The sequence below is a fragment of the Prionailurus bengalensis genome, chromosome B2 (assembly GCF_016509475.1).
Source record: "Prionailurus bengalensis isolate Pbe53 chromosome B2, Fcat_Pben_1.1_paternal_pri, whole genome shotgun sequence".
Classification (NCBI taxonomy): Eukaryota; Metazoa; Chordata; class Mammalia; order Carnivora; family Felidae; genus Prionailurus; species Prionailurus bengalensis.
In genome coordinates, this window is record NC_057349.1 from 33,893,143 (window position 1) to 33,905,905 (window position 12,763).

At 55.6% G+C, this 12,763-nt stretch overlaps 1 long non-coding RNA gene across 1 annotated transcript; it reads right to left on the reverse strand.

The window, feature by feature from the left end:
• Positions 1–191: 191 nt before the first annotated feature.
• Positions 192–8,249, reverse strand: LOC122490338. The gene is made up of 3 exons (XR_006299131.1): positions 6,408–8,249; positions 1,565–1,696; positions 192–1,243 (listed from the first exon to the last, which is right to left on the reverse strand). It is a non-coding gene; the product is annotated as an uncharacterized LOC122490338 (long non-coding RNA).
• Positions 8,250–12,763: the final 4,514 nt, after the last annotated feature.

Consider the following 12,763-nt stretch of genomic DNA (forward strand, 5'->3'; position numbering starts at 1 on the left):
TGCTATTACTATATGTAGATTATACCTTAGTGAAGTAATGCTAGTATCTAAAAGACACACATACTTGGGGTACCTAGCTGGCTCAGTCAGTAGGGCATGTGATTCTTGATCTTGGGGTTGTGAGTTCGAGCCCCAGGCTGGGCGTGGAGCCTACATAAAAAAAAATTAAAAGACACACGCAGAGAAATATATAGAACAGACATGCTCAGTTTAATCAATTATAAAGCAAGCACCCATGTAAACACCACACCCTGCACCCATAGGTGTCCCTATGTCGTTAGTCCACAGTGTTGGGTGTAACCAAGTGGCTCCCCTTGGACCCCAACACCCACAGATTGGGCATCTCGGCTGCAGACACCATGCACTTCCTGCTTCTCAGACTTAGGGGGACACAGACAGAGGTGGGGTGGAACCCATGGGCTTTGGAACCTAGAATTTCCCATCAGCACAACCCCAAGCTTGACTACAACTCCTGTTCTGGTGAGCTGAAGGAACAGAAAACACACCCATTTCCCCTTTCTGGGAGGGGGGTTTCCGTACTGACCTCCCCCCCCCGCCAAGTCTTGGCTGGGGGGTGGGGGATGTCCCCAGTGAAAGTCAAGGAGAACTGTGCCTTCCCTGCATCCATGCTAAAAATAATTCCAGGCAGGGCTGCTGCCACTGAAGAGCAGGAAGGACAGATTCATGTTTTGCTTTAAACCTAGAAGCAGCTCAGCAGTTGGGGGCGAGGGAGGGGTGGGAGAGGGAGGCTAGGGATCTGAGAACCCTGGCAGTACTCTCCCCACCCCCACCTCCCAGCTGCAGCTGGTCCTCTCAGGGGTGCCTGGGAGGGGGGTGTGAGTGCAAGAGAGAGAGAGAGAGAGAGAGAGAGAGAGAGAGAGAGAGTGTATGTGTGTGTGTGGTGACAGGGCCTCCCAGCAGAGCAGGAAGCCTGGGAAGGTTGGAGATGGGTGGGGAGGGGTCTCTGTCCTGCTAACTGGAGCGTGCAGCCTGGAAGGGCACGAGTCACGTACTCCACGGGGTCCCCACCTCCTCTGAGAGGAGCTCTGTCCCAGCAGCCCACACCACTCTCCTCTGCGGCCCCTGCCCGCCTGCAGTGTGGTGCCTGCCCCTCGGGGGCTCCTGGCACACACAGGGCTGAGGATTGTCACTTCACAGTCCCCTGCTCTGTCTGGCTTCTGCTCTGCCCAAAGAGATGGGGAGGTCCTCAAGGGCGGGTGCGGTCCAGTGGCGAGGAATTTCCCTGGAAACGGGAAGTACAAGATGTGTCAGTGTGGGATCCCAGCTCAAGGAGTAAGCGGCTGAGTACAGGGAAGAGGCCCCCCTGGCCGCCCTCTCCTGCTCTCTCTCCTCCCACTGCTCCCCTGCCTGGCTCATGCTTCAGAGGCCTCTCACGTGGCAGCAGGACCATTCTGTAGGTGACCTCAGTTTCCCAAGGTAACAGTACGAAACTATCATGAATTGAATGAATTGGACGTGTGCCATGTTCCAGGCACTGTACTGACTCTGACATGGATTATCTCACTTAATCCTCTCAGCAAGCCTCAATTATCAGAATTATTACTCTGCCTGTTTACAGATGATGAAACTGAGGCTTATGGTGATGAAGTGCTTGTCCTAGGATCCCGCTGGTAGTACGTGGCAGAGACGGGGCTCAAAGTCACGATTTGGGACAGAGAATGTCCATGATGGATATCTAGAGAACAACGAGACAAAATTTTGGAAATTGGATCTTCCCAAATGATTTAGGACACACGGTTGCTGTACTTGATACTTTGGTTTAAACAAAACAAAACAAAACAAAACAAAACAAAACAAAACAAAACAGTGGCTTTAGAACCAAAATTTGTACTACTGTTACGATTTGGGCCAAGAAATGTAACTATTCTGAGCCTCAGTTTCCATCTCTACCAAATGGGTACAATAATCCTTGCATAGAATTGCTACACAGTAATGAATTTGAACCCGACATTTTTTTCTAAACCTGGAAAACACCATGCTCCTTACTGCCTCAGGGCCTTTGCCTGTGCTCTTTCCGTTTTTTGTTTTTTTGTTTTAAGTTTATTTATTTTTGAGAGAAAGAGAAAGAGACAGAAGGGCAGAGAGAGAGAATCCCAAGCAGGCTCCGTGCTGTCAGCCTGGAGCCCCACACAGGGCTTGATCCCGCAAACCACAAGACCATGACCTGAGCCAAAATCAAGAATTGGACGCTTAACTGCTGGAGCCACACAAGCACCCCACAAGTGCTGTTTCCTATACCTGAACCCTCAGCCCGTAGATGTTCACACGCACTGATTTGTTCTCATCATCTCAATCTCAGCTCAAACTTAACTTTCCTTAGAGCAGCCTTGCCTGACTACCCAGACTACCCCATTCCCCTCAATTGCATCGCTCTGTTTTGGGGATCTGAAATTATCCTTCTCATTTATTTGTTTTATGTGTTTATTTGTTTATGGCCTATCCTACCTCTCCAACTGCCAAGGAGGTAAGTTTCCTGAGAGCGAGGATCTCTGTAGGGTTCAAGGACCCATTCCCAACGTTCAAAGCAGCACCTGGCAAACATCAGAGCTTGCTAAACATTTATGAATGAATAATGATCGTGCTTTAAAAACAGCATTATTTTCCAGTGTCTGACTCTCCCACAGGCCTCACTAAGCCAAAGGGCAGTAAATGTGGGTTAATGAGGGCTCAAGAGAGGGCTTTGGGCCTGGCCCAGGCCCAGCCCCGAAGCTCCCAGGCTGCGGGGAGCCATGAGGCTGCTTGGGCTTCCGGCTGCTCCAGGATAAAGGTCAACCCTTTTGCTGGAACATGAGGTTCTGCACCATCTGGGCCTGCCTGTCTCTGGCCTCATCTCCCTGGGTTCCCTAACCTGTACTCCATGTCCAGGCCAGACCAAACAACTCAAAGTGCCCACCGGAGAACACAGGCTGCTTCATGCCAGTGTGCCTTTATAGACATTATTCCTTCCACCTGGAATGCCCTGTGCCCTTACTTTGCCTGGCTAGCTCCTTTCAGACTCGCAGACTGGCTTCCCCAGAGGGGCCCTCCCTGACCCCTCGGGCCACCCCCAGTCCCCAACTTCCCAGGGCACTATAATGATCTATTTTTGTGCACCTTCCCGAGTAGGCCAGAGATCCCTCAAGGGCAATGACCAGCTTTCGTGCCACCAGGATAAACCACAGTGCCTGGTGCAAACAGTAAGAGATTAACAGATGCTCCAGCACAGTTTTTAGACTTTGGGCCCCCAGGAATTAACACAATTGCTGGAGCACACAGTAGGTGTTCATTAAGTACCCACTGAGCACGTGAACCCCAGCAATCTGACACTGGCAGAGCTGGAGGCAAGGGGAAGAGCGCAAGTGGGGGTAGGAACGGAAGATGCTTCCTTGGAAACAAGTCGATGTCAGTTGGGACCCTAGGAACCTTCCCAGGAGAATGAACATACAAACAGCAAAAAGAAAAGCAAACACAGATGGATGGAGGCATATAAACAGGGCTCTCAGTGAGCAAAGACAGAGAGAAGGATGAAAGAGGAAGAACTGGGCTCAGAGGGGACAAAATGTGCCCATGAGAGCCGCAGAAGACAGGAAGCCAGAGACCGGGACAGGCCGACTCACTACAGGATGTCTGGTGCCCTTGCTTCAGCCTCTGGGGGTAGATAAGGGTGGCGTGGACAATGTGGTCCCTTCCTACGGTGGTAGAGCTGGGTGAAAGGCCACATGTCACGAGATTTTGGGACGTCTTGGGAAACTCTTCCTCTCTCAGCTCGGAAGAGGCCCCGGGTTATGAAACGAAGCACCCGAGATCGCACCGTCGCAAACCAAGTTTCTTGCCTCTGGGTGAACAACCTAGCCACTCTTGCCTCACGTTTCCCACCGGGAAAGTGACTGCTCTTCTCTTGACGTTAGAGGAACGTTAAGATCACGCGGAGTTGGGACATGTAGGTGAAACATACGTGGCCTGACACAAACCCCAGGGATTGACATGACGGTGGTGATTTCTCCCAAAGTGCTGCCATAAATGGGTCCTAACAGAGACCATGCCGCCATGTCACTGAGTGCCACAGACAGACCTGAGTTCAGAGACTCAGGCTCTGGTTTTTGGATCCCATGCCAGATCAATACAACAAGGCAAAGTTTATTCCCAGGTGAGGGGGTGGTGAGTGGCAGCAGGCGTGCCAGTTGGCTGAGGGACAACGGAGGATGCCCTCAGCCAGCAAGCCTGACCATCCAACTCTGCCATTCAGCCTCCTCCAGGGCCCCTACGCTTCCAGCCTGTCAAATGGGCCGAAAACAGTTATACCTCAAGGCACGCACGGACTCCCAGGAGGCAGGGTCTCTGGAATCACTTGAGAAAGAAGGGACTGAAACTCTGAGGCTTGAGCAATGGAGGACTTACAATTTAGGTGCATGGTCTAAGCAGTCTAGCAGACCATTTAGAAATGCTGGCATTGGGGGCACCTGGCTGGCTCAGTCGGTTGAGCGTCTGACTTTTGATTTCTGCTCAGGTCACGGTCCTGGGGGCGTGGGATGGAGCTCTCTGCTGGGCTCTGCACTGAGTGTGGAGCCTGCTTGAGATTCTCTCTCCTTCTGCTCCTCTCCCCCGTTCACTGGTGCGCGCTCTCTCTCTCTAGGAGGAGGAGCAGGAGGAGGAAGAGGAGGAAAAGGAGAGGAAGAGGAAGAGGAAAGGGAAGAAGAAAGAAAAAGGAGGAGGAGGGGAGGAGGAGGAGGAGGAGGAGGAGGAGGAGGAGGAGGAGAAGGAGACGAAATGCTGGCATTGATGTCAGACAAATCTGAATCCCAGCTCTGTCATTTCTCTGAACCTCAGTTTCCTATTATTGTGAATAATCATATCACAAATTCCTGGGGGAAGAAGGCCAGGTCAGTCTCTGAATGTTGAAGCCACTTTGAGGAGGTTAAACTGGTCATGACTCAGAAAATCACTAAGTCACCAAGTGTCAAATTCCATTTCACAGCTTCTATTAGGAATGTGTGATTCCTGGAGGGTGGGGAGGTCCGATTCCACCCCCCACCCCCCACCCCCCACCCCAGCCCCACCTCTGCCGTGTTCTCTGCGACTGATGGGGGAGGATCACAGATTAACAGGTCTGCCAAGCTTTGGGGGAGGCAACTTAAATAGAGCCTTCAGCTCACTTGTCCAGCTGGGCTTAAGAATATTGCTGAAGTGCTCGGGAAAACAAGAGTGGCGAGGAACAGAGGATGGACCTCAAAGGCCCGGAGAACCTTCAGACCTAAATCGGAGTCCATGACCTTGGAGGCAGTTGCAGGGCTGGGTGATGGGAGAGAGAAAGGGGACTGGGGGTTTTACCCTTTTGGAGTCCAGCTTTTCTCCTCCAGGGTCCTCTCTGCACCCCCGCCCCCACCACAAGAGTTTGGAACCCAAGGACTGATTCTTGGTGGGGTCCAGACCCCAGGTGGGAGGTGGACAGATGAGAGCAGGGGTGACTGACTGACAGCAGGATGCCACAGCTGAAGAAGAAAGTATAAATATAAAGCGGCCAGTGTAGGACTGGACAGAGGCCATATGAAACACACGGTACATTCCGGCCCCAGCGTAACAAACTGTACCAGCCTTTTGGAGAGCTGGGAGCAGCGTGGAGGGGAGGGAAGGGAGCAGAGGTTCCTTCGAGGTTGGCCCTGCCTCCTCCTCCCCCACTTCTCCCACAGTTTGGGCACCGCAGGGAAAGTCCCGATGTTCCTTTTGCAACCACAGGAAACCTACTATCCCTGCTCACACTCTGTACCCAGTGTTCCTCTCAGCAGCTCCAGACGGGGAGGGAGCAGTGAGTGGGGGAGGGAGAGAGGGCTGGGGGTTTAGGCAGCCACAGCAGCCCAGATAACACGAGGGGAGGTGGTAAGCGTGGCCGCCAGGACACTAACTCACAGACTCCCCGGCCCATAAGCGCTGCAACAGAGGTACAAATGGCGGTGAGGTGTAGGGAAGGAAGTGCCTTGCCCAAGATCACACAGCCAGTTGTTCACCAGGGTGGGACCAGAGTGCATCCAGAGCTGGGCAGCTCTCTTGGGTGTAGCGTGCAGGCGTGGCAGGCCAGGGAACAGGCAGTGCCCGTGAACTGAGGGTGGGGAGCCCAGATCCAAGGCTGCCTCTATGCTCTGGTTAAGCTCTGGGCAGGTCTGGCTTGGGCACCATCCCCTCCACTCCTTCTAAACCTACCCCCCTCCCTCCACCTAAATATTAGAGATAATGCATGTAAAGTGGCTAGCATGAAGGCTGGTTTGTGGTGATGTCAACCAGAATGAGTCACCTCCACGCCTCCTCTCTCCTCCTCCACACACACAGCCCAAGGCCTAGAACCTCCTGGGATCTTTCTCCCATATCACCACCTCCTTCCTGAGTCCCTATAGCTCTTAACATTTGGTACTCACCACCTGCTGGCTTGGGTTATTATTTAACCTCACGAGCTGTGTGTTTGTCTCTTCAGCTGGTCTGCAAACTGCCCAAGGGCAGGAAATCATTTCAATACACCCAACATTTACTGAACATCAACTCCAGTGCCAAACTTGGCCTGTGGGGGATGAGCTCAAGTGTTGGGGGGGGGGGGGGCGGCTCAAAGAGGCAGACTTTGTTTCCGCCTCAAGGACTTTTTAATCTGGTTAGAAGAACAGGATTAGTAAACAGATCACTAGAATACGAGACAGGCCACACGCTGTGCCGTGAGAAAGGTACAGACTGAATGTGCCGGGCATTGGGAGGGGAGAGGAATCAGATTTGGCTGGCGCTGTTTCAAGCGGCCTTTCTGAGCTGGAGCTGAAGAGATGGGTAGCCTCGGAGCATGGGCACCCCTGGCAGCAGAAATGGCACAGCACACTGCGGAGGTTGGAAGGTGGGAGACGAAAGGACTTTAGGAATTGTGTCTTCAACTTTCTACTGACATCGTTAGCACGACCCAACAGAGCCTTCCATATGGTATGCTCAGTATGTCAGTCCTTTGTCCCCTCCTTGGTTTGGAGACGGTGGAACCTTCAGGAACTGCACTCAATGACGTCTTTCTGTAGATGGATGGGTAAAGAGAAAACGTGGCTCTGAATAAATCCGGGTTTGGGGCTGGAACAAAGGGAGGGGTCACGTTCCAGTTCGGGGTCGTCTTCTCCACCCTGACGTCTGCTCCCGGGCTCTTCGTACTGCCGGCGTCCTGCCAGGGGTTTCCCAAGCTCTCCCAAAGGGCTGGGTTTGGTTTGCCAGCCCTTGGGAATCCCTGGAGTCTCCAGGCTGGTGCGAAGAGCGGACGGGGAAGAGGGTCCGAGGCACGAGGAGGAGGAGGCTCCTCGTGGCGGGGGTGGGGTGGGGGTGGGGGGATCGCTTGAATCGGCCCCCCTCCAGCGGGCTTCCGTTGTCACGTGACTGCATCCCAGGTCTTCCAAGTGTGGGGCTGGCGCGCTCCCAAGCTATCCTCCTCCAGACTGGACCCAGCGCTAGCGGGGCTTGGGCGGCAGCCTGGGCGGCTCCTTCTCCCTCGAGGAGCTACCGACACCTGCCCCCCCCCCCCAAGTGTGCCGCTCGGGCCCCACGCGCGCCCGGGCTTCCACAGCAGGGCTCAGGTGGGGGCTGGAGAGGTCTGGGTGCTGTACGTAAGGCTGGCGCCCGGGCTGGGCTGCGGGGCCTCGCGGGCCGGGGGCGCGTCGCCGGGGCTCCGCACCAGCCCCCCGGCCGCCCCTGGCCGGGCCCCAGCGCGCACTCGCAGGGCTGCGGCGGCGGGGAGGCTGCGCGCCGAGCGCAAGCCGCGAGCACAAACAGGGCGAGGAGGCTGGTGTGAGCGCCTGGGCCCGGTGCCAGCGCGCCGGGGCTGGAACACAATGTCCCGAGCGGGCGGGCGAGCGGGGAGCGAGAACAGCCTGACTCAGCAGCTGGGTAAGTGGGTGTGCTCGCTCACCAGATCAACCGCTCTTGCAGCCTGCGGTCAGCGACGACCCGACTCTCGGAGGCTCCCTCGAGCCCGGGGGAGGAGGAGGGGGGGGGGGAGTGCGGGCGTACCGCCGGCTCCCCGGCTCCCGCCCCTGCCTGCCCCTGCCTGCCGCGCGGGACCTCTACGTGGCCCCTGTGAGCATCCCTCTGCCTTCTCGCCCCTGCGTTCCAGCGTCGATCGGCCCCCCCAGGCCGAGCTGAGCAGCCTCGGCCCATCTGGGAGGGCAGCTCTCCTCCTGCCCCCCTGGGCAGGTGTGGCCCGGCCTGCAGCTTCTGTGTACAAGGCCCGTTTTCCCCAAAGCCCACCACTCTGGGAGGCCCCTGGAGATCTTGGTGTGGGGGGTGTAACTCATAGCGGCAGATGGAGGTAGAAATTTGTTCTAGGGTGGCGGGGAGCACAGGAAGACGATGCTGAGAGAAAATGGGATATAGGGCAAGAAGATCTCCTCCACCTCTGTCCTTGGCTGACCCAGAGTTTAGAGTCTCTTCCTGTCCCCTCCCCTCAAAACCACGAGGCCCCTGAAGATTTCCTCAGAGGGAGGGAGAAGCAGGTGGGGAGGTGCTTTGAAGCCTGAGACCCTGCTTTTCTGCCTTCCCCACCCTCCCACCCAAAGCCACAACAAAGACCCATGAATCCTGCCACCCAGCCACAAAGCTTCTCCTTCCTCTGCTGTGCCTGCTGTCCCCTGTGGTCTGGTAGGGCCTTGGTGAGGATGACAGCCCGGGGCAGGGAGCTCAGATGGCAGCCCAGAGCAGGACTCTTCCTGGAGGTGGAGACCTGTCCCACACCCCAGCCTCCTGGGGTGTCTGCAAGGTGCCCCAGGGGACACGCTGTGCCTGGCGTGTGCCAGGGCTGGCAGGGAGGGGCTCCGTCCTCTGCTGAGTTCCAGGAAAGGCCCTGGCAGTCAGCACAGGCCTGGGCTCCAGGGCCTTTGAGGGTGGGGCTGGGGGAGGGACCCCAGGCAGCTGAAGTGCCTCACCTGGGCCTCATGCCCCTGGGCCATCTGATGGCATCTCTGGCATCCTCTGAGGAAATGGATGCCAATGCAGGCCTGGGCCATGGACCCCCTTCCCACACATAGAGTCATATTTCCCACATGTGTGCTCGCCCAGCCAAAGCTCACAGAATCTCCCAGCCAGGAGGTACCTCAATGTTGTCAACTCCAATCTTCTACCTGGTATATGAAATCAGTCCAGGATATCCCAGGCCAGTGATGGTTCTGGAGCTGTTTGCACACCTGTAGTGACAGGGACACTCTCAAAAGACAGCCCACTGCCCTTCTCCAAGTCCAGTCACCTACAGGACACTTGCCCTCGCATGGCCTGGAAGTGACTGAACTCATCCTCCTGTCCCTCACACCAGCTCTTCCCCGTTACCCACTGGGGGCTCTCCCATCCCCCAGACTCACCACCAAGGTGGGTTAATTTTTAACTAGTTTCTCTCCTTCCCCATCCTGTATCTGATCCACTACCAAATTCTTCCCTTTGTTGCTTTTATTGCAAGATGTATCGTTCCTTATTTTTCACATTCACCGCTTCCTCTCTATCCCCATAGATTCCACCTTTGGCCCAAATTCCCACAGCCTCTGTCACACTGTCCTTTCTGACCTAGGATTTTCCTTTCTCCTGCTGGAATAATCTTTCTAAAACGTTGTTTAGTGTGTATGTTCTCAGCTTCAGATTCCTCAAACGCTGGGCATACCAGCTGTTAACCTGTGTGTTCCATAAGAAGGGACCCAGATTAATTCATGGTGCGCCCAGACCACAGAGTCCAACCCTGGGCCTGTTACATAGCAGAAGGGCAGCAAATGGCCTATCCACTTGGTTGTGCTGACTTGGTGACCCCATTACCCTGGAGTCTGTTGGTTCCTCATGCTCGCTCAGGCCCTTTTGTTTTGAAAAGTCCCTGTTTTTTATTTGCCAAATCTTCAGAGAGGGGTGGGGAAGGGAGAGGCTGACATCCGAGTTAGCATCAGGGAGTTTGTGCGAGGTGCCAACTGCAAAGACCTTGAGTGCACAGTGAGATGAATGAGTGCAGCTGCCTGCTGGGATCCTCTGCTTTGGTAAGACACAGAAAATCACTGAGGAGGGTGGAAGGCAGAAAGGTGAGTGGGCGCAACCGGTGACTTTGGGTTTATAGACGGATCTTTTCACCGTTGGAGATTGCAGCCTGCCTAACTCTGGGTCCCTGGTCTGATGCCCGCGGATCGTTCTCTTTCTTGGCAGCAGATCGTACACACACACGCGCACACACACACTTTCTGTCTCCCTCCTGGTGATCCTGACCCCCAATATTTCAACATCTACCTCCTGCAGGAAGGCTCTGATACTCTACAAGCCATTTCGATCGTTTTGTCAACTTCCCTCTGAGCCCTGTGAGCTGCCTTCAATCTCTTCTCTATTTTATCGCTTACTTATGTCCCGTAATACTTTCAACCCCATTGATTATAATCTCTTTCATGGCAGGGATAGTATCTTTCATTTATTTATTTAATATAATCTATTTGGTTAGAGAAGGGAGCATGAGATAGGACACTTTGACTTTGGAGGCCACATAAGCCTGGATCTGGATTCCAACACTTAGCTGTTTGGCCTTGGACAACTCTCTCAACCTCTGAACCAGTGTCTTCATCTGTAAAAGTCACTAGTGATACTTACCTTGCAGAACGAGGGGCAAAGACTACAGAGAATACAAAGGGCCCAAAAAAGTGCCTGTTGCATAGTGATCAGACAATAGTTGGTCTTCATTCCCTGCACGCTGGGAGCCTTCCCTGAATTGGGGGACAAAGTTCCTTAACTAGCCTTCCCCCCCATACTGGAACACTTTTTAATCATTACACTGGTTCCACAGACGTGACCCGGGGCGCAAGGCCATCCTACCCTAACTAACAATAACGGGTGAGGGCAGGGTTCAGACCCTGAGCCACCATAGCCCAGTGCCTAAGCATGGCGCCCAGCAGAGCTCAAGCTCAATGAACGTTTGTTGAATGAACAGAACCGGTCCTCCCTTCGGTTTCTTGCAGCATCAGCGAGTGAGGAAGCAGATTGAAAAGCCCGCCCCCGCAGACTCCCCACCCCCACCTGGGTCCCAAAGCCTCCAGTAGCCTCCTTTCTCTAAGGTCTCTCCTTCTCCAGCCCGCTTCCCCCACCCCGGTTGCCTTGGAAACAGTGACGTGTGCATGCGGGGCGTGAGCCCTCTCCATCCTCTCCTGGAGCCCCTGGCCCCTGCCTACTCAGACCCCGGCAGATGATGAGATTAGGGGTCCTCGACCCTACCGCCCGCCTCCCGTCCCGGTGCTAGCCACGCCCACAGGGCCGCCCCCCGCGGGCGCGTAGCTCGCTCCAGTGCGGGCGCCCCACCCCCAGCCCGCCCGGCGCCGGTGAACTGGCGGGGGTCTGGAGAATGCCGGCTTCGGCCTCTGGGATCCCTTCCCACTCCTTCACCCCTGGCGGGCCAATGGATCCCGAGAACGCGGGCCGGCCCGCCCCTTCCCGGTCAGCCCTCGAGCGCGCTCCGCGTCCTGGGGGGTAGGCGGGAAGGGTGGGAGCCCCCGGGGCGCCCGAGCGCCGCGGAGCGCGGGAGAGCAGGGGTTAAACAAGGTGCCGGCGCCGGGCGCGGCGGGAGTGGGGGAAGGGAGCGAAGGGAAAGTGAGAGCGGGGGCGGCGGGGGGGCGGGGGGGGGGACGGGAGCGAAAGAACATCCTGTGCCCGTCGCCGGATGCGCGCCTGGGGAGGAGGTAGTCCGGGGAGGGGGGGAGCTAAGCGGGGAGGCCCGGGGCGGGGAAAGGCTCGGCCTCCGCCCCCCCACCCGGCCCTCCTCCTCTGGGGGCGCCAATCTCAGTGCTTTCGCCGCGTTTCTCCTTGTCCCCCGGCTTCCGCTGGAGTAACGAGCTACAGAGAGGCCCCCGAATCTGGTTCCTGGGCCTGGGTAAGAGCCAGCTGGGGAGGGGACGGTCTCGGAAAGCGTGGGGTCCACGGCAGGGCACGGGCCGCACCCCCTGCCTTTCGTCTCTCCACTTTCTGGCTTTCTGCCTGGAGGAGCTCGCACGGATGGATTGCCCCCTGCTCACCAAGGGTCGCAACATAAATTCTGTCATTCAAGTTCTGACAGCAGCACTTCCTGGTAGTTGGTAGGTGTCAGTAAACCCATATTCCGGAGGAGGAAACACAGGCTCAGATTATGGGATTTGCCCAAATCCAAGCCCATCGGACTCCAGTGAACGTTCCAATATACAGTAGGCTAATTTCCCCTTGGTTTCTCCTGTGCATACAAGCGCTGATCCCCTCCACTGTCCCCCGCCATAAAGACCTAGCACTGTGTCTTGCACAGTAGGCCGCCAATAGCGTAATAGGCTTTTTAAATTAACTCGGTTGAAACACTCATTACCAGGGCTTCGTAGGTTGGGGTTTCGTAGGTGGGGAATGGGCTGGGGGAAAGAGCCCTCCTGGTTTAAGTATTCTGGGGGGCTTCAGAGAGGCTCCAGAGTTGTTCAAGGCAATTAAATGGGTCAGGGGAGTTGAGATTGATTAGCCTGAAGAAGAGGGGTGGGGCGGGTAGAGGTGAATGTCTTTCAGGTATCACTGAGACCCACCATCTGTGTGCTCACTGCCTTCCCACGCCCAACGTTTTTGTCCAGGTGAAACCTGCTTATAATAGTAATTGTAGTTGACATTTGATGGGCCCTGGGCACTGTTTCAAGGATTTAATCCTCACAAACCATCCCAAGAGGCAGACATTATTATTACCATTTTCCAGGTGGGGAAAGTGGGATACAAAGAGAGCGCAAAGCTAAGTCAGTGGCCAAACTGGTTTTGAACC